This window comes from Orcinus orca, chromosome 2 (genome assembly GCF_937001465.1).
Source record: "Orcinus orca chromosome 2, mOrcOrc1.1, whole genome shotgun sequence".
NCBI classification, from domain to species: Eukaryota; Metazoa; Chordata; class Mammalia; order Artiodactyla; family Delphinidae; genus Orcinus; species Orcinus orca.
Window position 1 is genome coordinate 194,316,419 of NC_064560.1, and position 23,789 is coordinate 194,340,207.

The window sequence follows — 23,789 nt, forward strand, 5'->3', positions numbered from 1 at the left end:
CGAAATCGGTCCCTGCTGCCAAAAATGGTGGGGACTGCTGCTGTAGGACGTTAATTGAGATAAAAGAATAATCTTGTCAAGGCTTTATCTCAATTAACTGACATGGCCAAGATTTCTAAGCATCATTCCTATTTTATAGGTGAAGAAACTGAGATCTTCTAAGGTTAAGTATCTAATCCAGGATGGACCACTTTGCTAGTAAGTGACGAAGCCCAGCCTCTGAGTGACTGTCCTTGGATCTCCCTAAATACTGATTCTGTGCCCTTTCCACTTGTCCCCATTGTCTTGGCAGAGTCCCTGGGACTGAACCTGATTGGGTGAGGAGGAACTATCTACCCAGAAAGGACAGAGGATGGGGGAACAAACCAGGTAAGGAAGTCCACTTGACTTAAAGGCACAGGGGTAGGTGGGAAGGAGCTGTTTAGAGTGGGTTTGGCCACATTGGCTACATCTGGGACACATGGTGGGCCACACTGGTCTGCAACCCTGTGGATGCTTTCAGAATCCCAAGGACTGAGCATGGGGCAGCATTTGCTGGACCCCTCTGTCCGTAACCACCATCCATTTGCATCTGGTAGATGCAGGTAGACAGAAGAAAAGTAAGACTCAGCGGGCTCTGTGGGTGTGGAAGGTGCACCCTTGGTCATAGATGAGCGCTGGACTTACAGGTCTCCACTGGACCTGCACACGGCCCACCTTTAGACTTGTTCTTCCATCCAGGGAAACAGTTCGCAAAAGAAGGTTTCTGCACAGGCATCTGATGCTCAGAAGAGATTTGCTGATGTAACAATTATTTGCACTATTTATATTCAAATGTTCTTTTAAAAAATACAGTATCCAAATTTACCGATGGTAACTGCGTGCAAATCAGGAAACATCTTCTTTTTATAGGCTAAAATCAAATTACACTTCACATTTTTCTCACTTGAAGAATATTAGATTGAGATGTCTAAATGCCTTGTGTTTATGAAAAAGGTGAATCTTAAGAACAAATTTTAAAACTGCATAAGCAGTTTAACAGGTGTTTTTAGAAACTGAAATGATCTGCTGTTAGGTATTTATATTAAATTGCTACTCACATCACTGCATCTGGTAGAGCTGAGCTCTGAAAATCACCATGGCTTGGGCTTTTCTTTATTACCCTGTGGACAATAGGACTGTTGAATAAAGTTCTAAAAAAAAGTTGGTGGATGTTCCTATTTTTTTCACCATCAGAGTCAATCAAGTTGTTTTCTGACCTGTAATCTGAGATCTGATTGAGTTCTCAATATCATGCAATTCACAGATTCTGTCCCCATTTACGCACACCCCTTTGTAGTTGTCACATGGTTTTCAGTGTTCTTAATGAGCTGTTAACAAGCTGTCAATTACCTATGCAAATGAGGAAGGCCGACATTGAGAGGTGGCTGTATCTGGAGTTAAAGAGTACTACCTTGGAATGTTATGAAATCAATCATTCTTGCTTTAATAGCTGTCTTTACCCATGTGTCTCTTGTCATGTCTGGGTCTTCTTTCATTATAAGACCTACCACATAAGAAAAGCCCTCTGGGAATTTTGAAAGTGCTTAGAAAGAGCTTACCTAAATCTTTTATAACTTTCAACTTGGCTTACATATTGCCTTGGACGCAAGTTGACTTTTCCATCTCTGCCTTTTCTAGGCACACGACACCCTGCTATGGAGCAGAGTTCATTGCTATCCCTGTGCTGATGTCATGGGGTTTCTGCCCACCTCTTCCCTCCAGCTCTTGGGAACTCTTCAGGACTCTTTGCCCATGTTTTCTCTGCAGGAAAGGTCATCACCCTCTCCGCTGCTTGGTGAACTCCTAGACGCAGGCATGCTAACTATAAGTAAGTCAAGCTACATGCTAGGAATGACATAGGCAAGCTTCTTAACAAAGTTAGCTGGGCCCCATGTTCCAGACACAGTGAATGCAAGAGTGGAGATCGCTGCCCTGATGGAACTGACATTCCGGTGGGGACACAGACAATTGACAATAACCACACTAATTAAGGAAATGACACAGAGAGAGGGGAAGGTGATGCATGATATGGAAAACAAGCAGAATGAGGGAAAATTGGAGGGGGAATCAGTTGCAATCCAAATGGTCAGGTGAAGCCTCACTGAGGAAGTTGCATCTGAGCAAAGATTGGACAAAACTGAAGTTGTTGGCCTTGGGGATACCTGCGGAAGAGCATCCCTGGCAGAGCCAACTTCAAGTGCAAAGAGACTAAGACAGGAGCAGGCGCCAGAGCAGTGAGGTGGTGGGGAGGGCATCTGAGGGAGCTGTGCTGGAGGGAGGGGCAGATGAGTGGGAGGAGGGGGGCAGATGATGTGGGAGCCCTTTGGAGAAGCTCTTTGGTTTTTTTCCTCTGAATGAAACGGGAAGGCATTACTGGGTGTTGTTATCTTTTTTTTCTTTTTTTTAGCTTGGTGTTTTTTTTCTTCCAGTTTTATTGAGATGTAGTTGACATACAGCACTGTATAAGTTTAAAGGTGTACATCATAATGATTTGACTTCCAGGGCTTCCCTGGTGGCTCAGTGGTTGAGAGTCCACCTGCCGATGCAGGGGACACGGGTTCGTGCCCCGGTCCGGGAAGATTCCACATGCCGCGGAGCAGCTGGGCCCGTGAGCCACGGCCGCTGAGCCTGCGCATCCGGAGCCTGTGTTCCGCAACGGGAGAGGCCACAACAGTGAGATGCCGCGTACCAAAAAAAAAAAAAAAAAAAATCAAGTACATAATGATTTGACTTCCATACATCAGGAAATGATCATTACAATAAGTTTAATGAAGATCCATTGTCTCATATAGATACAAAATTAAAGACATAGAAAAAAATTATTGCCCTTGTGATGAGAACCCTTGGGATTTACTCTCTCAGTGGCTTTCACATATAACCTACAGCCGTATTAGTTACATTTATCATGTGGTACATTACATGCCTAGTACTTATTTATCTGATACCTGGAAGTTTGTACCTTTTGACCACCTTCCTCCAATCTGTCTTCCCTGCACCCCACCCCTGGCAATGATTTTAGATTTACAGAGGATTTGCAAAGAGAGTACAGGTGTCCCTTATACCCTGTACCCAGCTTCCTCTGCTGTTCACATCTTATGTAATCATGGGACATTGATCAAAACTAGGAAATCAACTTGGATCAAAGCTATTAATGAAACTGCAGACTTGATTTGGATTTTCCCAGTTTTTCCACTTTTTTTCTGTTTCAGGATTCAGATTAGTCTGTTTAGTCTCTCCTTGGTTTCCTCTAATCAGTGACCATTTTTTTGTTCTTTTCTTGACCTTGACACTTTATTAAAGTGGTCAGGTATTCTGTAGAATGTACCTCAATTTGAGTTTGTCCCACATTTTCTCAGATAGCCTGAGGGTGCAGATGCTGGGGAAGGTACCACAGAGGTGATGTGCCCTTCTTTTTTTATTTTTAATTAAAAAAATTTTATTCTATATTGGAGTATAGTTGATTTACAGTGTTGTGTTAGTTTTAAGTGTAGAGCAGAGTGATTCAGTTATACATATACATATATCCACTCTTTTTTAAAATTATTTTCCCATATAGGTCATTACAGAGTATTGAGTAGAGTTCCCTGTGCTATACAGTAGGTCCTTGTTGGTTTGGATGTTGGGGAAGGTACCACAGAGGTGATGTGCCCTTTTTGTCCCATCACATTGAGGACACATGACTTATTACTGAGGATGTTAACCTTGATCACTCAGTTGCCAGGTTTCTCTGCTACAAAGTTACTATTTTTATTTTTCCATACTCTGTTCACTGTAATCAAGTCACTAAGTCCAGTCCACATTCAGGAGAGGTATATTAAGCTCTAACTCCTGGGGGAGGGGTATCAAACAATTTGCAGTCCTATGTTAAATCCGCCACAGTGATTAGGAAGTTTGTGGGGGAGATACTTTGAGACTGTGCAAATAACCTATTTCTCTTTAAAGATTTGCCGACTAACTTTAGCATTCATCAGCAGATCTGACCTGCAGCATTTATGAATATCGTGTTCTGGTGGTGATTTTCTAGTTCCTTCATTTCTTCATTGCCAGCTTTTGAAGAGTGTGGTTAGAAACATGGACCCTGGAGCTTTGCAGTGAGGGATCACTCCTGGTTCTACCTCCCTTTAGCTGCACGAACTTGAATAAGCTATTGAATCCCTCTGCTTCTCACTCTTCTCCTGTGTAAAGTGGGGCTAATACCCTAGTTGTGTTGTTTCAAGAATTACATGAATTAATATATGTAAAGCTGTTAGAAAAGCCCTTGACAAATAACAAGTTCTCCGTAAGAGTTAGCTATTACTAGTATTAGTAGAGGTAAAGAGTGTCTTATTACTAGAAATGAACAAATCTACTTCTAGAAATAAAATCAAAGAAAACATTGCCTACCAAGACAGATACAAAGAATGTTCACAGCACCATTGTATGTTATAGTAAAATTGGAAACAACCTAAATACTCAATCTCGGAGGGAAGACAGCAGAAGCAAGAAGAACTACAATCCTGCAGCCTGTGGAACAAAAACCACATTCACAGAAAGATAGAGAAGATGAAAAGGCAAAGGGCTATGTACCAGATGAAGGAACAATATAAAACCCCAGAAAAACAACTAAATGTAATGGAGATAGGCAATCTTCCAGAAAAAGAATTCAGAATAATGATAGTGAAAATGATCCAGGACCTCAGAAAAAGAATGGAGGCAAAGATTGAAAAGATGCAAGAAATGATTGACAAAGATCTGGAAGAATTAAAGAACAAACAAACAGAGATGAACAATACAATAAGTGAAATGAAAAATACACTACAAGGAACCAGTAGCAGAATAACTGAGGCAGAAGAACAGATAGGCGACCTGGAAGACAGAATGGTGGAATTCATTGCTGTGGAACAGAATAAAGAAAAAAGAATTAAAAGAAACGAAGACAGTCTAAGAGACTTCTGGGACAACATTAAACACAACATTCGCATTATAAGGGTCCCAGAAGGAGAAGAGAGAGAGAAAGGACTCGAGAAAATCTTTGAAGAGATTAGAGTCGAAAACTTCCCTAACATGGGAAAGGAAATAGCCACCCAAGTCCAGGAAGTGCAGAGAGTCCCATACAGGATAAACCCAAGGAGAAACATGCCGAGACACACAGTAATCAAATTGGGAAAAACTAAAGACAAAGAAAAATTATTGAAAGCAGCAAGGGAAAAATGACAAATAATATACAAGGGAAATCCCATAAGGTTAACAGCTAATTTCTCAGCAAAAACTCTCCAAGCCAGAAGGGAGTGGCATGATACACTTAAAGTGATGAAAGGGAAAAACCTACAACCAAGATTACTCTACCCAGCAAGGATCTCATTCAGATGCCATGGAGAAATCAAAAGCTTTACAGACAAGCAAAAGCTAAGAGAATTCAGCACCACCAAACCAGCTCTACAACAAATGCTAAAGGAACTTCTCTAAGTGGGAAACACAGAGAAGAAAAGGTCCTACAAAACCAAACTCAAAACAGTTAAGAAAATGATAATAGGAACATACATATTGATAATTACCTTAAACGTGAATGGATTAAATGCTCCCACCAAAAGACACAGGCTAGCTGAATGGATACAAAAACAAGACCCATATATATGCTGTCTACAAGAGACCCACTTCAGACCTAGGGACACATACAGACTGAAAGTGAGGGGATGGAAAAAGATATTCCATGCAAATGGAAATCAAAAGAAAGTTGGAGTAGCAATGCTCATATCAGACAAAATAGACTTTAAAATATAGACTATTACAAGAGACAAAGTAGGCCACTACATAATGATCAAGGGATCGATCCAAGAAGAAGATATAACAATTGTAAATATTTATACACCCAACATAGGAGCACCTCAATACATAAGGCAACTGCTAACAGCTCTGAAAGAGGAAATCGACAGTAACACAATAATAGTGGGGGACTTTAACACATCACTTACACCAATGGACAGATCATCCAAACAGAAAATTAATAAGGAAACACAAGCTTTAAATGATACAATAGACCACATAGATGTAATTGATATTTATAGGACATTCCCTCCCAAAACAGCAGATTACACTTTCTTCAAGTGCACACGGAACATTCTCCAGGATAGATCACATATTGGGTCACAAATCAAACCTCAGTAAATTTAAGAAAATTGAAATCATATCAAGGATCTTTTCTGACCACAACCTATGAGATTAGAAATAAATTACAGGGAAAAAAGCATAAAAAACACAAACACATGGAGGCTAACAATACATTACTAAATAACCAAGAGATCACTGAAGAAATCAAAAAATATCTAGAGAAAAACGACAATGAAAACATGACGATCAAAAACCTATGGGATACAGCAAAAGCAGTTCTAAGAGGGAATTTTATAGCAAAACAAGCCTATCTCAAGAAACAAGAAAAATCTCAAATAAACAATCTAACCTTACACCTAAAGTAACCAGAGAAAGAAGAACAAACAAAACCCAAAGTTAGCAGAAGGAAATAAATCATAAAGATCAGAGCAGAAATAAATGAAATAGAAACAAAGGAAACAATAGCTAAGATCAATAAAACTAAAAGCTGGTTCTCTGAGAAAATAAACAAAATTGATAAACCATTAGTCAGCCTCATCAAGAAAAAGAGGGAGAGGACTCAAATCAATAAAATTAGAAATGAAAAAGGAGAAGTTACAACAGACACAGCAGAAATACAAAGCATCCTAAGAGACGACTACAAGCAACTCTATGCCACTATAATGGACAACCTGGAAGAAATGGACAAATCCTTAGAAAGGTATAACCTTTCAAGACTGAACCAGGAAGGAATAGAAAATATGAACAGACCAATCACAAGTAATGAAATTGAAACTGTGATTAAAAATCTTCCAACCAACAAAAGTCCAGGATCAGATGGCTTCACAGGTGATTTCTATCAAACATTTAGAGAAGAGTTAACACCCATCCTTCTCAAACTCTTCCAAAAAATTACAGAGGAAGGAAAACTCCCAAACTCATTCTATGAGGCCACAATCACCCTGATACCAAAACCAGACAATGATACTAAAAAAAAAAGAAAATTACAGATCAATATCACTGATGAATATAGATGCAAAAAATCCTCAACAAAATACTAGCAAACAGAATCCAACAAAACATTAAAAGGATCTTACACCATGATCAAGTGGGATTTATCCCAGAGATGCAAGGATTCTTCAATATACTCAAATCAATTAATGTGATACACCATATTAACAAACTGAAAAATAAAAGCCATATGAGCATCTCAATAGATGCAGAAACAGCTTTTGACAAAGTTCCACACCAAAAAAAAAAAAAAAAAAAATACTCAATCTCATATTGATGTTTGTTACAATGGAATATTACAGTGCAGTGAAAATGGACAAGCTAGAGTTACATGCTCTAAAATGAATAGATCTCAAAATGAATATTGAGCCAAACAAGTAAATTTCAGAGTGTGTACATTCTTCATTAAGTTGGCTGAAATATGTTGGTTTGTTTGAAGTACGTATGTGGAAAAAACTTGGCCTCTCACATATATATGTTTGAAAAGGAAGAAGTAATTTAATAGCCTTTTCAGATAATTTGGGGTATTCTTCTTTGATACTACAAAAAAACTTCAGCAAGTGGTAATTTCTTAAAGGTTAGTTGTAATGTAGAATCTGAAACCATATCAATGAGCTCTTTGTACTTTATTATATTAAAATCCATTGTACATCTTGAGTTTTGAAATGGAATTGGTGGTAGACCTATGTGTGATTTTGTAACATTATATGCTGGTGTTTTGGAAAATATTGGTTCACCGTGTTATCTTCTAAATATTGATAACTTTAATTATAAAATATTTTAGAAATCACATTAATAATATCACCAGCGAGCTCATCAGAAAAGTTATAAGTATCAAGGAGCTGTCAAGTTCATGGTTGCAGATAGAAATTTTTTCTAAAATTCAAGTATTTTGGTTTGAATCCTGGTATTTCCTTTGAAACGACAGGCTCTTTTTACTCATTTCTGAGAAAAATGTCTGCTAAATACTCAAGTCTGAATAACCGTAATCTTTCTGTTCTTCTAAGTAAAAATGTTGTTGCATGAAAAAAGTAGCTAGATTAGCTGGCAACTCAAGCAATCACACAAGCGTTTTCCTTAGCACAAGCACCATACTTTGGGGTGCAACAGAAGTGATCTAAGTGTGCTTCCTTTTTTTTTACACAGAATATCAAAAAGAAGTGCCCATAATCCTCAAGCTATAATAAAATGAATCATTTTTACTGTAAAAATCATTTTACCATTTCATCAAGGGTACTCTTAAGGGAAACTGGCATTATTATTATAATAATAATGGTCGTGAAGAATGCATTGCCTGCTAAAAGAATTTGGTCCCACTTCCTTGATTCATGCTAAGGTACCAGCGGTTTTATCCTCCAAAGAATTTTGCACCATCAGTACACATGCCAACAGAGTAAAAAGAGGAGAACAATGTCTTAGAATTACCATGAGAAAAATTTTGACCTTGTAGACACTTTGATGGCATCGTGACCATAGACCCCTCTTTGTGAACTGATGTTTTAACACAAGGCCAGACTTGCTGGTTGGTTGGTTGTTTTGCTTACTTTGTTCACATGCCCTTCTCAGAGAATTGCTCCAGCTCTCCGTTTCTGAAGTGTGGGTAGCAGGCAGTCTAATTTCTCTCCTCCCTCCACCACTGGCCACAACTTATTCAAGAAAGGCTGACAACTTGGCTAGAAAGCATCCAATCAGTGGCAAATGGGGTAGTTCTCTTTCTGGAGAGTTTGAATGAGTCACAGAGATGTCAGAAAGTAGTGGCATTGTGAATGGGGGGGTCACATTGAATTAAAGCCATTTTGTCCACCTGAATGTTGGCAAGGAAGTAAAAGGAAACTGACGTTATCATCTGTAGATAGAAGCTTGAGAATAAAGCAACGGAGAGAAGAGTAGCAATAGGAACCCAGGAAGTGTCGTGGAGAGAAGAGATAAAGTGACATACACACACACACACACACACATACACACGCACACACACACACACACACACAGACACACAGACTGACTTCCAATAAAGCCCTTTTTACTTGAGTTAATTTGATTACATTTCCTAACAGCTTAGAACATGACAAAGGCTCTAGGGGGGAGATTCAAAGTGAGGAGAGAATTAAAACTTGAAGTCTTTAATTATGAGAATGCACTAGGACTCTTAAAAACCTCAATTGAAATTCACTTGAAACAAAAACTTTGGAACTTTTGGATAGCACAGGAAGTATGTCTCTATTTTCATGCATTGCAAGGGGACATTTATGTTAAAGAATAGGTTTTAATGTCAGAGTCATAACGTAGGCTCCTGACCTTGAGCCACCAGTCACCTTGATTGTTCTGAAACATACGAGAGCCCTGGAGACCAGGATGAGGCAGTCTTTCTGTCACATGCCCTCTTTCGTGTTCTTTCCGAAGCCACCCTCACCAGATTGCCTGCTAATCGCCCTATGGCATCTCCATGGTCAGAATGCCATTTCCGGCTTTATTTTCTGTTTTCTGTTTGTACATGAGATAATGTTTTTTTTTCCATCTGCAAACTCTAGGGGGTAAATTTTGAACATGACGCACGGAGGTTTAGCCATGGGACTCTCATTACTGTTAATGGGAATGACAGCACTCCGTTTCAGAGCCCGGGAACATTTACTCCTTGGGTGATGGTGTTCCGTGGCTGGTTTTTTAATTGTATTTACAAATAAAGCTGAATACAAATGGTGGCAGCTCCTGGGAAGATGGCATTTTAGAAAATGGGCAGAAGTCGGACTTTCCTTGGATTCCCAGCCTAATGTGTTGTGGAATTAGAGAGAGGGGTGGTAGGGTTCTCTGCATCTATTTTTAAAAATTGTAGCAATATGCACTTAACGTAAAATTTGCCGTCTTTACGTGTACAGTTTGGTGGCATTAAGTACATTCACACTGTTGTGCAACCACCATCATCCATCTCTCGAACTTTTTATTTTCCCAAACTGAAAACTCCACACCCATTAATCACTAACTCCCATCTCCCCTTCTCCTCACCCCTGGCAACCATTCTACTTTTTATTGCTATGCATTTGACTACTCTAGGTACTTCATATAAATAGAATCATACAATATTTGTCCTTTGTGACTGGCTTATTTCACTTAGCATAATGCCCTCAAGGTTCACCCATGTTGTAGCATGTGTCATAATTTCCTTCCTTTTAAAGGCTGAATAATATTTCATTGTATGTATACACTACCGTTTACTCATCCATCAATGGCCACTTGGGTTACTTCCATCTTTTGACTCTTGTGATAATGCTCTTATGAACATGGGTGTGCAAATATCTGTTTGAATCCCTGCTTTTTGTTATTATCCAGGAGTGGAATTCCTGGATCATATGCTAATTCCATGTTTAATTTTTTTTGAGGAAATGCCATTTTGCATTCCCACCAGTGATGCAAGAGCGTTCCAATTTCTACACACCCTTGCCAACATTTGTTCTTTTCTTTTCTTTTGTTTTTTAAATGACGATGGTCTTCCTCATGTGTGTGAAGGTTCTCTGTATCTTGATAAACATCTTGATAAAACACTATTTCTCTAGCTCCACTTTCCTCAAGCTTTAAATTCAGAAAATACTCCCTAAGGTCCAGAATTGACCCAGTGTCCCCACGTGAAGCACTGAGAATGCCCCGCTGTTCATTCCTATTGCTATACCTGCTGCCTCATCTCTAAGTTGTGGCATCTAAGTTGATCTCCTTCCCTCACCTCTGTGCTCTGTTAAGACAATGTCTGTCTCCTGTACCTAGCCTGCATCGGCACCTAGTAGGCACTCAATAAATGTTTATTGAACAAATGAATTTAAACAGACTCTGTTCTATGTGACAAATGTGTCTTTAGATACAAAGAACAGAAAAAAGTTTATTACCAGGATGACTATATCAAAATTCAGAGCCTGCAGTAACCAAATAACATGACTGTAAACACAGAGATGGAAAAAAGTAAATTGACTAAATTATTAGTGTCATTTTGATTTCAGAAAGTGCTGCTTCTTTACACATAAGCAGTTACAAATGCAGCCTATAAAAGTTAATATTCACAACATGATTATCTTTCAATGAAAGTATTAGAGAAACACAAAATAATAATAATGGTAATGTACAGGGGGCGGGCATCCATGGTAACCTCGCACATCAATTTAAGCATTTAACCAAGGAGCTGTGGCTCTTTAAGACAGGAGGCTCTGACGCCCAATTTCAGAATGACCCTCCATAAGCACGTTGAAGATCATGATTACTTGGCATTTCTTGATTACTGATTATTTAGAAGGCACTTTAGAAATTGCAGATCGCTTGCTCGCCCAAGGGAATTACAATCCATGTAAGATAAACAAGGTGGAAGCTGTGTAAGGAAGATTAGACAAAAAATATTAGAAGCCTCCAAGTATTAATGGCACTCTGTCCAGCCCAAGCCACACATATTTTTCTTCTTTCCTTCCTTGCTTGCTTTTTAGTGCATTCTCTGATCATTTGCATATTTTTAAGGAAGGGACAGACAAACGTGTTTATGGGTGTGGGTGTGCGAGGGGGTTGAGTACACACTGGCCTAAAGGAATTGTAAGAGATGAAAATGGGAAAGAATGGTAATATTGATGGCTTTGGCCCTGGAAAGAGACGTCGGCGATCCCTTTGTTTCTACAAATGACTATGTTCTAAAGGGAGGGGATCTTGGCAGGGCCAAGGATTATATTGCTTGCTAGCAGCAGACTAGCAAGAACTAGGTATAAACCCCAGGGCTTCAGTGGGTTGTTGGATCAAGGTTGGACGATGATCTTGGGTATAAGACTAAGACACGGGTACTCAGGAAGGATACCCGATCATACAAATGGATTATAACAGTGAAAGACGTTGCAATTTGCTGGCTTCCACTAATTCAGTCTTCAAGATGGGCCACGTGGAAACTTCCAACAGAACTGACATTGCCGTGAAACGCGGTAGGCACAGTGCCTGGGGTCCACAATATGTGTAGGGGCCCACAAGAATATTTTAATTTTCATCTCCTTGATAATCAGAAGAAAGTTGTAAATATAATAAAAACAAATGTATCGTAACGAATCCAATTTAGATTATATTAATCTTACACCAACTATAAAATTATAAAAAATTACAAAATATAAATTTATACCAATATGGTACAAAGTATAATTTTTAACAATTTTATGGAAGAAGGAGCACGTGAAGGCAAAAGTGCCTCAGGCCCACAAAAGTCACAATGTAGCCCTGCCCCCAAAGCCTCTAATCAGAGCTCAGTTTCTCACTGATCATTTTCAGATCATTTCATGAGGATAATTGCATTTGTGAGCAAGCTGGACTCAAGAGCCAACATGAGAAAAGTGACTACATTTCTATATTACTTAAGATTTTCAGTAACTAGAAGCAGAAAGTCAATTTAAATTGGCTAAAGCAAAAGAAGGAGTTTTGTGGCTTGAAACTGAAACGTCTAAGGTTAGCCAGCTTCAGGTACAGTTGGAACCAGGTGCTCAAGGAATAACATTTGGAATGTCTTTCTTCCCCTTTGAGCAGTGCATTACCCTACATTGGCATTGGTTTCTGCAGGCTTGTGTGGGAGAGATGCTACCCAGCAGCTCCAAGCTCACATACTCCCAGGCTGGCTTCGTAAGGGTCCCAGCACATGTCCCCGGAATGGGCACTTGAGGGATGCCAGGCACTGTGCTAGGTCTTTACATGCATCATTTCCTTAAATCCTCAACTCCAGCCTATGAGATAAGATCTAGACTTACTCCCTGTTTAGAGTCAAAGACACTGAGGCTTGAGGAAATTAGCAAAAAGGTGACCCTGAATTTCTCTGACTTGCAAGGAGCCACCTCTCTGTGGCAGGGCAGTATGAGTTCTATTTACCTGGCCTTGGGGGCCCTCTACAATGTGACCTCAATGGTCCTCTTCAGCCTGGTGGTTCCCTCTTCTTTCCTGTTTTACTGGACTCTTTCCAGTTTCAAGCTTTCCTAGCTGTACATATTTGCCTGAGCTGTCCCTGTCCCCAGAATGCCTTTCTTCTCATCACCAAATCTTCAAATCCTTCTCCACCATTGAGACCCAGGTCCAATGCCTCAAAGCTTCCATGATACCATAGTGTAGATGGCTCATTGCTAGTCTTCCCCTGGGTTTTATCACCTTCTTCTCATGACCCTTGGCACTTCCTCCTGAAATGATTACTAATTATTATATAGACATCATCTCTCCCTACTGAAGAGGAAACTTCTGAGAGCTGAGGTCAGAATGTGTTCACCTTTATATCGATTTGCCCCACCCCCAGTCCCTTTGAAGCCTCCTCAAAACCTGCCGTCCAGAAGGTACTCATTAAACATTAGTTTATTAATTAATAACGATTCACTGGGCCCCCAAAATACCTTAACTGAATGGGCTGCCACACAGGTAGGCTTCTGAATGTAGTGCACAGACTTCTGTAAGGATTTAAGAGCAGAGGGTAACAAAATAGGAAAGAAGCCAAGGAAATTGAGTTACTATACTCTAGCAAATTTTAAGCTTAAAAATTATTATTATTTATTTCAACTACTCTGTCTCCCACCATTTTCCACAAGAAGAGGTTAAGGTATAGAGAGTTGAAAAGACTTGCCTTGGTCATTACCAAGGATATTAGCTTCCATTTATGAAGCTTCTGTTTTATGGCAGGCTCTTCATGCATTATCCCTAATCTTCACCATAACCTAATTTGACAGATGAAAACATTAAAGCTAAGAGATAAAGTGTCCAATATCACAATGCCACTAGTAAGTGATGATGCCAGAATTTGAATCTAGACTTGTCCAAAGCAAAAATTCATGTTTTTTTTTTTCTAACCATAACATGTACAGTGGGACTAAACGTAGCACCTCAACTCTGTGTCCAGTGCCTTTTCACAGTACTTGACTCTAAAGCACCAAGGGTGAAGACTCCTGTCTTAACTCACTTTATATAGCATCTCTATGCATCAATGTGAGCCATTGGTGTCTAATAAATTCCTTTTATTGGTGGAGGTTATCTTTGGTATAATAAGAAGGAAAAATCTTCATTCCAGGGAAATAAATGATAATTGTAAAACAACTTGTTTATAGAATATGGTGTAGAATTTTTGGATGAAACAATAGGATGTAGAAAAGGGGACATAGTCATTCAAATGTGTTCATGCTGAAAAGGAAGACAGCATGAAATTCAAACCAAGAGTAGCTCATAATTCCTTTCTTCAAGGCCTGATCTGCTTGCCCCAGTTTGCTTTCTCATTTACCTGTTTTTTTTTTTTTAATGAATACGTAAATGTCTTTGTTGTCCTTCAGCCCAAAGCAATGGGATAACGTAGGGCGGTGGTAGAAGGAGGATTGGGGAAATGCGGGATTGCTGAGGTCAGTAGAATTTCTACTTTCCTATGACCCAGCCTAAAATAGTGCCATATACTTCTCTGTCCCATCATGCTACTTTATCATTTTATTACGTTATCACCATCTGAATATCTTCATCATTTATTTGATTACTTTTTCATTGTCTGTCTCCCCTTCTAGACTGTATATAATCACTTACTTCTTAGCTGTCATGTTCATAGATGTAGCTCCAATTCCTAGAACATTGCTTGGTTATAATAGGTAATAAAAGAAAGAATGGACCATTATTGAATGAATAAATGGAATGAAAGCCATTCAGTGGCGCCTATGATCTAGAATGGCTAGAAACACCTGGATCTCTCTGGTTCCTATTTCCAAAAAGATCGAGAAAGTGGGCATAGGGGGAACCTACCTCAACATAATAAAGGCCATATATGACGAACCCCCAGCAAACATCATTCTCAATGGTGAAAAACGGAAAGCATTTCCTCTAAGATGAGGAACAAGACAAGGATGTCTACTCTCATCACTATTATTCAACATAGTTTTGGAAGTCCTAGCCACAGCACTCAGAGAAGAAAAAGAAATAAAAGGAATACAAATTGGAAAAGAAGAAGTAAAGCTGTCACTGTTTGCAGATGACATGATACTATATACAGAAAATCCTAAAGATGCCACCAGAAAACTACTAGAGCTAATCAATGTATTTGGTAAAGTTGCAGGATACAAAATTAATACACAGAAATCTCTTGCATTCCTATACAATAACAGCGAAAAATCAGGAAGAGAAATTAAGGGAACAATCCCTTTTACCATTGCAACAAAAAGAATAAAATACCTAGGAATAAACCTACCTAAGGAGGTCAAAGACCTGTACCCAGAAAACTGTAGGATACTGATGAAGGAAATGAAAAATGACACAAACAGATGGAGAGATATACCATGTTCTTGGATTGGAAGAATAAATACTGTGAAAATGACTATACTATCCAAAGCAATCTACAGATTCAATGCAATCCCTATCAAATTACCAATGGCATTTTTCACAGAACTAGAACAGAAAATTTTATAATTTGTATGGAAACACAAAAGACCCTGAATAGCCAAAGCAATCTTTAGAAAAAAAATGGAGCTGGAGGAATCAGACTCCCTGACTTCAGACTATACTACAAAGCTACAGTCATCAAGACACTATGGTACTGGCACAAAAACAGAAATATAGATCAATGGAACAGGATAGAAAGCCCAGAGATAAACCCATGCACCTATGGTCACCTAATCTATGACAAAGGAGGCGAGAATATACAATGGAGAAAAGAAAAGAATATACAATGGAGAAAAGAAAAAAATATATATACAATGGAGAAAAGAATATACAATGGAGAAAAGTCTCTTCAATAAGTGGTGCTGGGAAAACTGGACAGCTACATGCAAAAGAATGAAATTAGAACACTCCCTAACACCATACAAAAAAATAAACTCAACATGGATTAAAGACCTAAATTTAAGGCTGGACACTGTAAAACTCTTAGAGGAAAACATAGGCAGAACACTCTATGACATAAATCACAGCAAGATCTTTTTTGGCACACCTCCTAGAATAATGAAAATAAAAACAGAAATAAACAAATGGGACCTAATTAAACTTAAAAGCTTCTGCACAGCAAAGGAAACCATAAAAAAGATGAAAAGACAACCCTCAGAATGGGAGAAAATACTTGCAAATGAAGCAACAGACAAGGGACTAATATCCAAAATATACAAAGAGCTCATACAGATCAACATCAAAAAAACAAACAACCCAATCAAGAAATGGGTGGAAGACCTAAATAGACATTTCTCCAAGGAAGACATACAGTTGCCCAAGACGCACATGAAAAGACGCTCAACAGCGTTAATTATTAGAGAAATGCAAATCAAAACTACAATGAGGTATCACCTCACACTGGTCAGAATGGTCATCATCGAAAAATCTACAAACAATAAATGCTGGAGAGGGTGTGGAGAAAAGGGAACCCTCCTACACTGTTGGTGGGAATGTAAATTGATTACAGCCACTATGGAGAACAGTATGGAAGCTCCTTAAAAAGCTAAACATAGAACTACCATATGACCTAGCAATCCCACTCCTGGGCATATACCTGGAGAAAACCATAATTCCAAAAGATACATGCACCCCAATGCTAATTGCAGCACTATTTACAATAGCCAGAACATGGAAGCAACCTAAATGTCCATCAACAGAGGAATGGATAAAGAAGATGTGGTACATAAATACAATGGTATATTACTCAGCCATAAGAAGGAATGAAACTGTGCCATTTGCAGAGACATGGATGGAACTAGAGACTGTCATACAGAGTGAAGTAAGTCAGAAAGAGAAAGACAAATATCATATATAAACGCATATATGTGAAATCTAGAAAAATGGTACAGATGAACCTATTTGCAAAACAGAAATAGAGAAATAGACATAGAGAACAAGCGTATGGACACAAGGTGGGGAGAGGGACGTGGGATGAATTGAGAGATTGGGATTGACATATATACACTATTACGAATAAAATAGATAACTAATGAGAACCTATTGTATAGCACAGAGAGCTCTACTCAGTGCTCTGTGGTGACCTAAATGGGAAGGAAATCCAAAAAGGAGGGGATATATGTATACGTATAGCTGATTCACTTTGCTGTACAGTAGAAACTAAAACAACATTGTAAAGCAATTATACTCCAATAAAAATTTTTAAAAAAAGAAAGAAAAGGGTCTCAAATCATTATGGTTCATTTCTGCCTAGCAGAAAAAAAACAATAAAGGATTCTTAAAAAAAAAAAAAAAAATCCAAATTCGCAATGGCTGCTGGGAACTGGGTCCTGATGGAGAATTTGGAATTTACCAGGAGACAACATAGAAGAACATCCCAGGCCAGGGAGTTACCATGAAAGAAGGAAACACCAACCTTGCATCTTATTATTATTGCCGTGGTGTTGAAAAGCTCCTTGGAAAGTTCAGAACTTGTCTTCAAGTGATTAGGTGGGGCTTCTTAGAGAATGGTGACTGAGTATTGATTTTTAGATGATTGAAAGTGGATACCTTCTCATTTGGTGGCTCCCAATCAGGGCCCCAAACCTCTTTAAGTCAACAGAAATTGCCATTCCAATCAATGATTTGCACTGAGTGCAAATCCCTAAGTCAAATCACTAGGAAGTGATCAATGGAACTGCTTCTTTGATGTGTATAGGAAAATAGTGTGTCAGGTAAGTCGATGGGGAAAGTTTACAACTTTTCTCAGTAAACTTTTGCTTCTTTGGCAATTTACAATTTGGAACGATAGGCACAGATTTTCCAACATTAATAGCTTACTCTTCAGAAATCCTCACTGATCTCTCACCAATCTGTGAGGCTTCTGAGTTTCCAGTGGCAGCACCTTAACCTGGAACAGATAGTATGACAGGAATTTTATGGTGTGTACGACATATAGCAGGTAGTTTTTCTTTCATTTACTTGCAATCACTTAGAGAGAGAGAGAGAGAGAGAGAGAAGAAAAGAGCACCCCAAACAACATCCCATCCCTTGTTATTTCATCAGTTACCTCGTATAATCAGTGAAGTTCCTGAAGGGAAATTGAGCAGTTATGGCTAACTCATAGAGCCTACAATCAGAGTGGGAGTTTCTTGATGAGCTTGATATTCAACTTATCCAGACGACTCTCCTTGAGCTAATTAGGGGTGGGTGAGCTTGGGGAAATGAAGAGGTTGGTCAGGATCTGATTGAAGCCTCACTCCTGAGCAGTCACAGTTCTAAGACTGTGGTGATGCATGGGGAGAAGCTGGTAGCCCGTAGGCAGTTGGCTCCGTTGGTTCCACCTGGTGACCAAGAGGCCAGAGTACGTAGGTTTTATTCACTCGGGTACCCTCAGTTGCTTAGCAACCATGGCCACAGCCTACATTTCTTACCCTAGTCTCCAAAGGTCTACTAGGAGACAAGGTAGTCAAAATCCTATCTCTGCTATTTACCAGCTGAATGACTTTAGGAAATGATGATGATGATGATGGTAAATATAATAATAACAACAATACTAGCAGCTAACATATATTAAGTGTTAACATTTACAATGTTACTATGTAACATTGCATGCATTTACTTATTAAATCCTCACATCATCCCTCTCCATTAGTTAGAATCTCCATTTTATGCATAAGGAAACCACAGCACGTGAAGGTAAGTTAACCAGCCTAACATCACACAGCACTCATAGATACCACCAAGATTTGAACCAAATGCTCCGGCTCTAGGGTCCAAGCTTGTCATCAGTAAGCCAGGACCCCCTGGACTCCATGTCCTCATTTCTCGAGGGCTGTTGGCCTGGGAAAACACAGTTGTGAGTGCTTTCTCTGCAAATGATACCAGTAGGAATTAGTACAGTCATGCCTTTGGTAGCCAGTGTGTCGACTGAAGGCATATGACCCCTACCCCAACTCCTGTCCTAATACAGGCAACATAATTTGAAAGCATGCCCTTCTGATGGACGGGCCAGGGTGTCATTCTGATGCATTAAGGAGACTATTATCATCATAACCTTTCAGCGAGCTGCCCCGTGGCTGAGATGATTATCTGCTTGCTCAGAGCCGTCACATGTGGCAGTGACAGCCAGTCCATCATAAACAGATCCAATACTGCATGAACGTGAATTTTGTCTTCTTAACCCCTGGATATATTTTTCTCTATTGCCTTGCATGTTCCCAGTGATTATTCTGCCATTCTGACTTTTTTGCAATTTGATTTTTCTCCCTGAAGGATTATGTATTTTTTCTCACTGTGTCCCCAGTGCTAGAACCCAGTAGGATCAACTTTCTGTAAGGTTTGAATTTTTCTTATTTAATGTCAATATTTTTGCATCTGGCAGTTTATTAGACTCACGTTCTAAATTCTGAAGTTTGGATCCATCTTCCTGTTTTCTCATCGGCCAGTTAAGTACACTTTATTGCAACCTTGCACAGGGCCTGAGCCAGCTTCCAGATGATGATTGATAAGTTGCAGTCTATATTAGTCAGGATGAATGAGGTTATGTTGTTGTAACAAGCATCCCCTACATCTGACTGACTTATAAAACTAAAGGCTGACTTCATGGTTCGCTATGTGGGCTGGCTCCATATCTTCTCATCATGAAATTTGGGTTCAGAGAGTAAACACTTCCTTGGATTTCTGGGTTCATGGGAAAGTTCTGAAGGACCTTGCACCAGCATTGGAAAGGGAAGGGACGCATGTAACTTCTGCTCACATTATGGGCCAGAATTAGTCACTCAGCCTCACTCAAAATGGAGGTGCATAGGAAGTGCGATCTTGCATTGTGCTGGGAAAGTGGACAGCTGGAAATATCTGTCACGCAGTTCTAATGACTACCACATTATCTTCAAGAAGTCAATCTAGTCTAAACTACAAGAAAGGAATCCATTAAATGAGGCTATAAGAGCAAATGTGATGTGTTCTTTAAACCTCAAAAATGATGCAAGGAGAATGGGGAAAAGAGAATTAACCTTTTTGCACAGACGTTTGGTTCAAAGATCTTTGCATACGTCTTCTTACTGACCTCTCAACAGTCTTGTGAAACAGATATCATTAACCCCACTTTTCACATCGTAGGAAGCTGGAGAGCTTGGGATTTTTGTAAGGCCAGTTGAGGCAAAGTCATTCTTTCCCCTATTTCTTTCTGATGTGAACAACTGGTCCTGATCTTATCCCAGGGAGTCCAAGTACTATGGGTGGCATGAAAAACATTCTCAGTAGATGATGATTGAAAGAAGGAGCCATTTGAAGAATTGCTTCCTGATTTAAGAACCAGGTTGGATCCGCCATATTCATTTAAGTTGCCAATAAGTGGTAACGGGTGAACAAGGGTCCTACCACCAACTGTGGCCAAAGCTCCCCAGAGTGGTGTTTTATCTCTCTTTCTCTCCTCCTTGGGGAAAAAGTTATCATACACAGCTAGAGGGAAAGGGTTACATTTTTGTGCACACCCAAAACAACCCCAAAAATATAGTCTAAACCCCTTTAAAAAATCTGTCTTTTCCTTATCCTTCTATTCCTTCTTTTTAATATTTTAAATTTCTATTTTTTCTGTTCTGTGAAATTTTGAAAGAGGGAATATATAGCCTACTTAGTATGTGAATCTGAGATACAAACCCAAAAAGTGCCAGGAAATAATTTTCCGTTGCAAATCTGAGATGCTGGGTTTTTACTTCTTGAAGTACTTTTGCATGTTACCAAGTAGCAACCGTGTGAATTCTGCAGTACACACATGAACATTTGAGATAATTATTGCAGAAATAATAAAAGCAAGTAAAAAGTGCACTTAGTCTATTAGCAGGACAACTCTCTTTTGAGAGAGATGTACAAACTTAATTATTCAAGGAAGCAGTAACTGGAAATGGAGGCTCTGTTTGCACTCAATGATCATTCCAGAAATATTTTTGAGCTTCTGTTTGTAATAACTATTTCAACTATAATAGTATCTCTTCACTGAGGATCATTGCCCTCATCATTGCTGTAAAGCATTAAGTAGTATCTTATTTAATCCTCATGTAACTGTATGAATCTGTGTGAAACTGGCAAACTTGCTACCTCCATTATCCAGAGGAAGTAACTAGACTTTGAGATGGGAAATAGCTTGTCTAATGTCATGTGGCTGGTAACTCAGTTCTGGCTGGCTTTCAAGGTCAGCCTCTTACCCATTTCACCTCCGTGCAACCATTCCTAGTGTGTACCAGATACATAATTGCACAATCATGCACTTTGCAGATCCGAAGGGCTACTAGGCAACAGTTCGACCTACTCCCTAATTGTATATCAGAGGGAACTGAGGTCCAGAGTTGGGGTAACATCCTAGTTGTATTTTCACTTGATGGCAGGGTTGGTGGTCACATCTAAAAGCCCTGGATCTCAGGAAGCGAAGGTCCTTGGGCTCTCTCTGGATTCAGACAGACAATTAGAACTCATGTCTGCCATGGCAGAACTGAGTGATCTCAGACACATGTGAGGCTCACGTCCCTCATCTATAAAATGGGGACAATTCTGCATGTGTATGTGCATGTGTGTACTTCACACCTAAGTGAGGGTTAAATGAGTTAACGTAGAGAAAGCTCACCTTATCAGAGATGTTTTATCATTTATTTTGTGATTATTATTATTATGAAGTCATTGTACTCTCTACTATGATGATTTCTTGATACTGTGGTGAGATACATTTTAGAGATTTTTGTTTGAAGCTACTGAGAGTTAAGAAGAGAGAGGTTGGCCACGGCCAGTGTGGGAAGGAGATGTGGCTGCAGTCGACGCAATTTTCACCCTGGGATCTCTATGTCTAGGTGAAGAGAGCTCAGGATCAAAGAGGACATTGCCCTTGGACCACCGTGCAGTTAGTGAAAGTGGGTTTGTCATTAGCAGGTAAGACCATGAGTAGAAAGCCCTGTCCAATTGGCCTTGAAAAGTTGATACAGTTATTCTACCAGCGTGTCTGCCCCAATCACACTGGGGAAAAGTGCAGCCTCCAAAGTTCTAGTCAGGGAGAAAATCTATCACTGACTCTTCCTTTTCCTATTCCCTGAGGATGCTGACAAACGACCCCAAGTCCCAGGACCCACGGGAGAGAGAACAATAGGGAGGCAAGTGTGTGCAGCCAGGGTCGGGTCTAGCTGGCTCTGCCATGTGCTATAGCAGGAACCACAAGCAAGTCACACCCCTCTCCTGGCTTCTGAACCCGACGAGGCACAGAGCTGACGGAGGGCCTGGGTTCCTGCTTCTGCCATTTGCTGCGGCTTCATCACTTGACTTCTGTGAGGCTGAATCTCCTTGTCTAGGAGGATACTGGCAAGGTCAAGGGCCATAGCATAGGTGGAGCTCTGGAACAAAGCCTGGTGATCACTGCTCAAGTAATGGAAATGTTGATCACCGCGATGAAATGTATTTTCTTTTCTTTACGTGACTGTGAGCTCCTTGAGGGCAGGGGCTCTGTTTCTGTCATGTATCTACTTCAGTGCCCAGGACAGTATCTGATAAAGACGAACAGGAGTAACAGTAACCCTGGCTTTGTTGAGCATCTAATCTCTACTAGATCCTGTTCAAAGAGCCTTAAGTACATTAATTTCTTGGATCCTTACATTATCCTTATGACGCGGCTGCTGTCATGCACCTATGCCATAGATGAGGAAACTGGGGCACAGAGGAGTTGAGTAACTGGCCTGAGGTCACACAGGAATGCTGACATCATAGTGGATGCTCATTAAAAATTGAAGGGATGAATGAGTGGCTAATTCTGACTTCATCTTTTGACCCTTACTGTGGCCCTCTTCAGGCTCCTGTCACTCTTTTCAGGTGCTGTGCAGCTGGGCTGGCTGGATCTGGCCATGGTGATGGGGATGGCGATGAAAATAGCTGTGGGTGCTTCAGGGTGGCCTGCCTGTCATACAAGCGCAGCCCTGGTGAAATTGATGGGAGATTAATAGGAAACAATGGGATAGTGAGAGCACTCAAGCGGCTTTCCACCAGCGAGAGCCTCACATCTAGTGAGGTGCAATTAGCTCTCCAAGCCAAGATGCAGAGGCAGGAAATTAAACAGGCTCGCGGTGACTTTATTTTTATACCTGGGTCCGCCCTTGGTTCATCAGCCTAGTTAGCGCTTCGGAACCTCCAGCTGACTCTGCACTGCCTGCTAGCTTTAATACACTTCTACCCTGGCTAGCTGCACAGCCCTACTGTTGAACACATGAGGCAGACAGCTGCCCGGAGGCATTCTCCCTAGGAACTCTCATATCACAACAGAACTCAGCTTTCCACTCTCACTCCATGATTCTTCCTTCCATCAGCGAGCAACGTAGCAGGTTGCAGACGCCAGCCAGTGTCATAGAAATGTCCTAATAGACACATCTGGGGAGAGTGGGACGGCTCCCATGATACACCAGAAGCTTCCCCATCAGGCCTTTTCCAGATAAACCTATGAAACAGCGCTCTCTGTTCTTAGAAAGATCTATTTGAATCCCAGATCATAGGAACCTGAAGGAAATGACCGTTGTGTTCGTCACAGCTGTCCCAAACTCCAAGACGTTGTGTGAGGATGTATTTTGATTTTTCTCCTTCTAGCAGATGGACTGGCTCTGTTTCCTGGAATGTAATAATTATTTTATTGCCCTGGCTTCTATCCGGGCACACATTCCATTTTCCAATGTAAATAATCATTTCCACCTTTAATAAATTAGATGGAACCTGTCTTGCTCGGAGAATGAACATTTCAATATCTTCAGACACACAATGACACCGTATCAATATTTAAAATCATTTTATGCATGTATTCTGGGTTG

The 23,789-nt window shown here is 40.0% G+C and overlaps 1 long non-coding RNA gene across 1 annotated transcript; it reads left to right on the forward strand.

Moving 5' to 3' along the window:
* The first annotated feature begins 284 nt into the window (after window positions 1-284).
* On the forward strand, window positions 285-21,872 carry LOC125963461 (uncharacterized). Its single transcript, XR_007475492.1, has 3 exons — window positions 285-369; window positions 1,789-1,849; window positions 21,801-21,872. It is a non-coding gene; the product is annotated as an uncharacterized LOC125963461 (long non-coding RNA).
* Window positions 21,873-23,789: the final 1,917 nt, after the last annotated feature.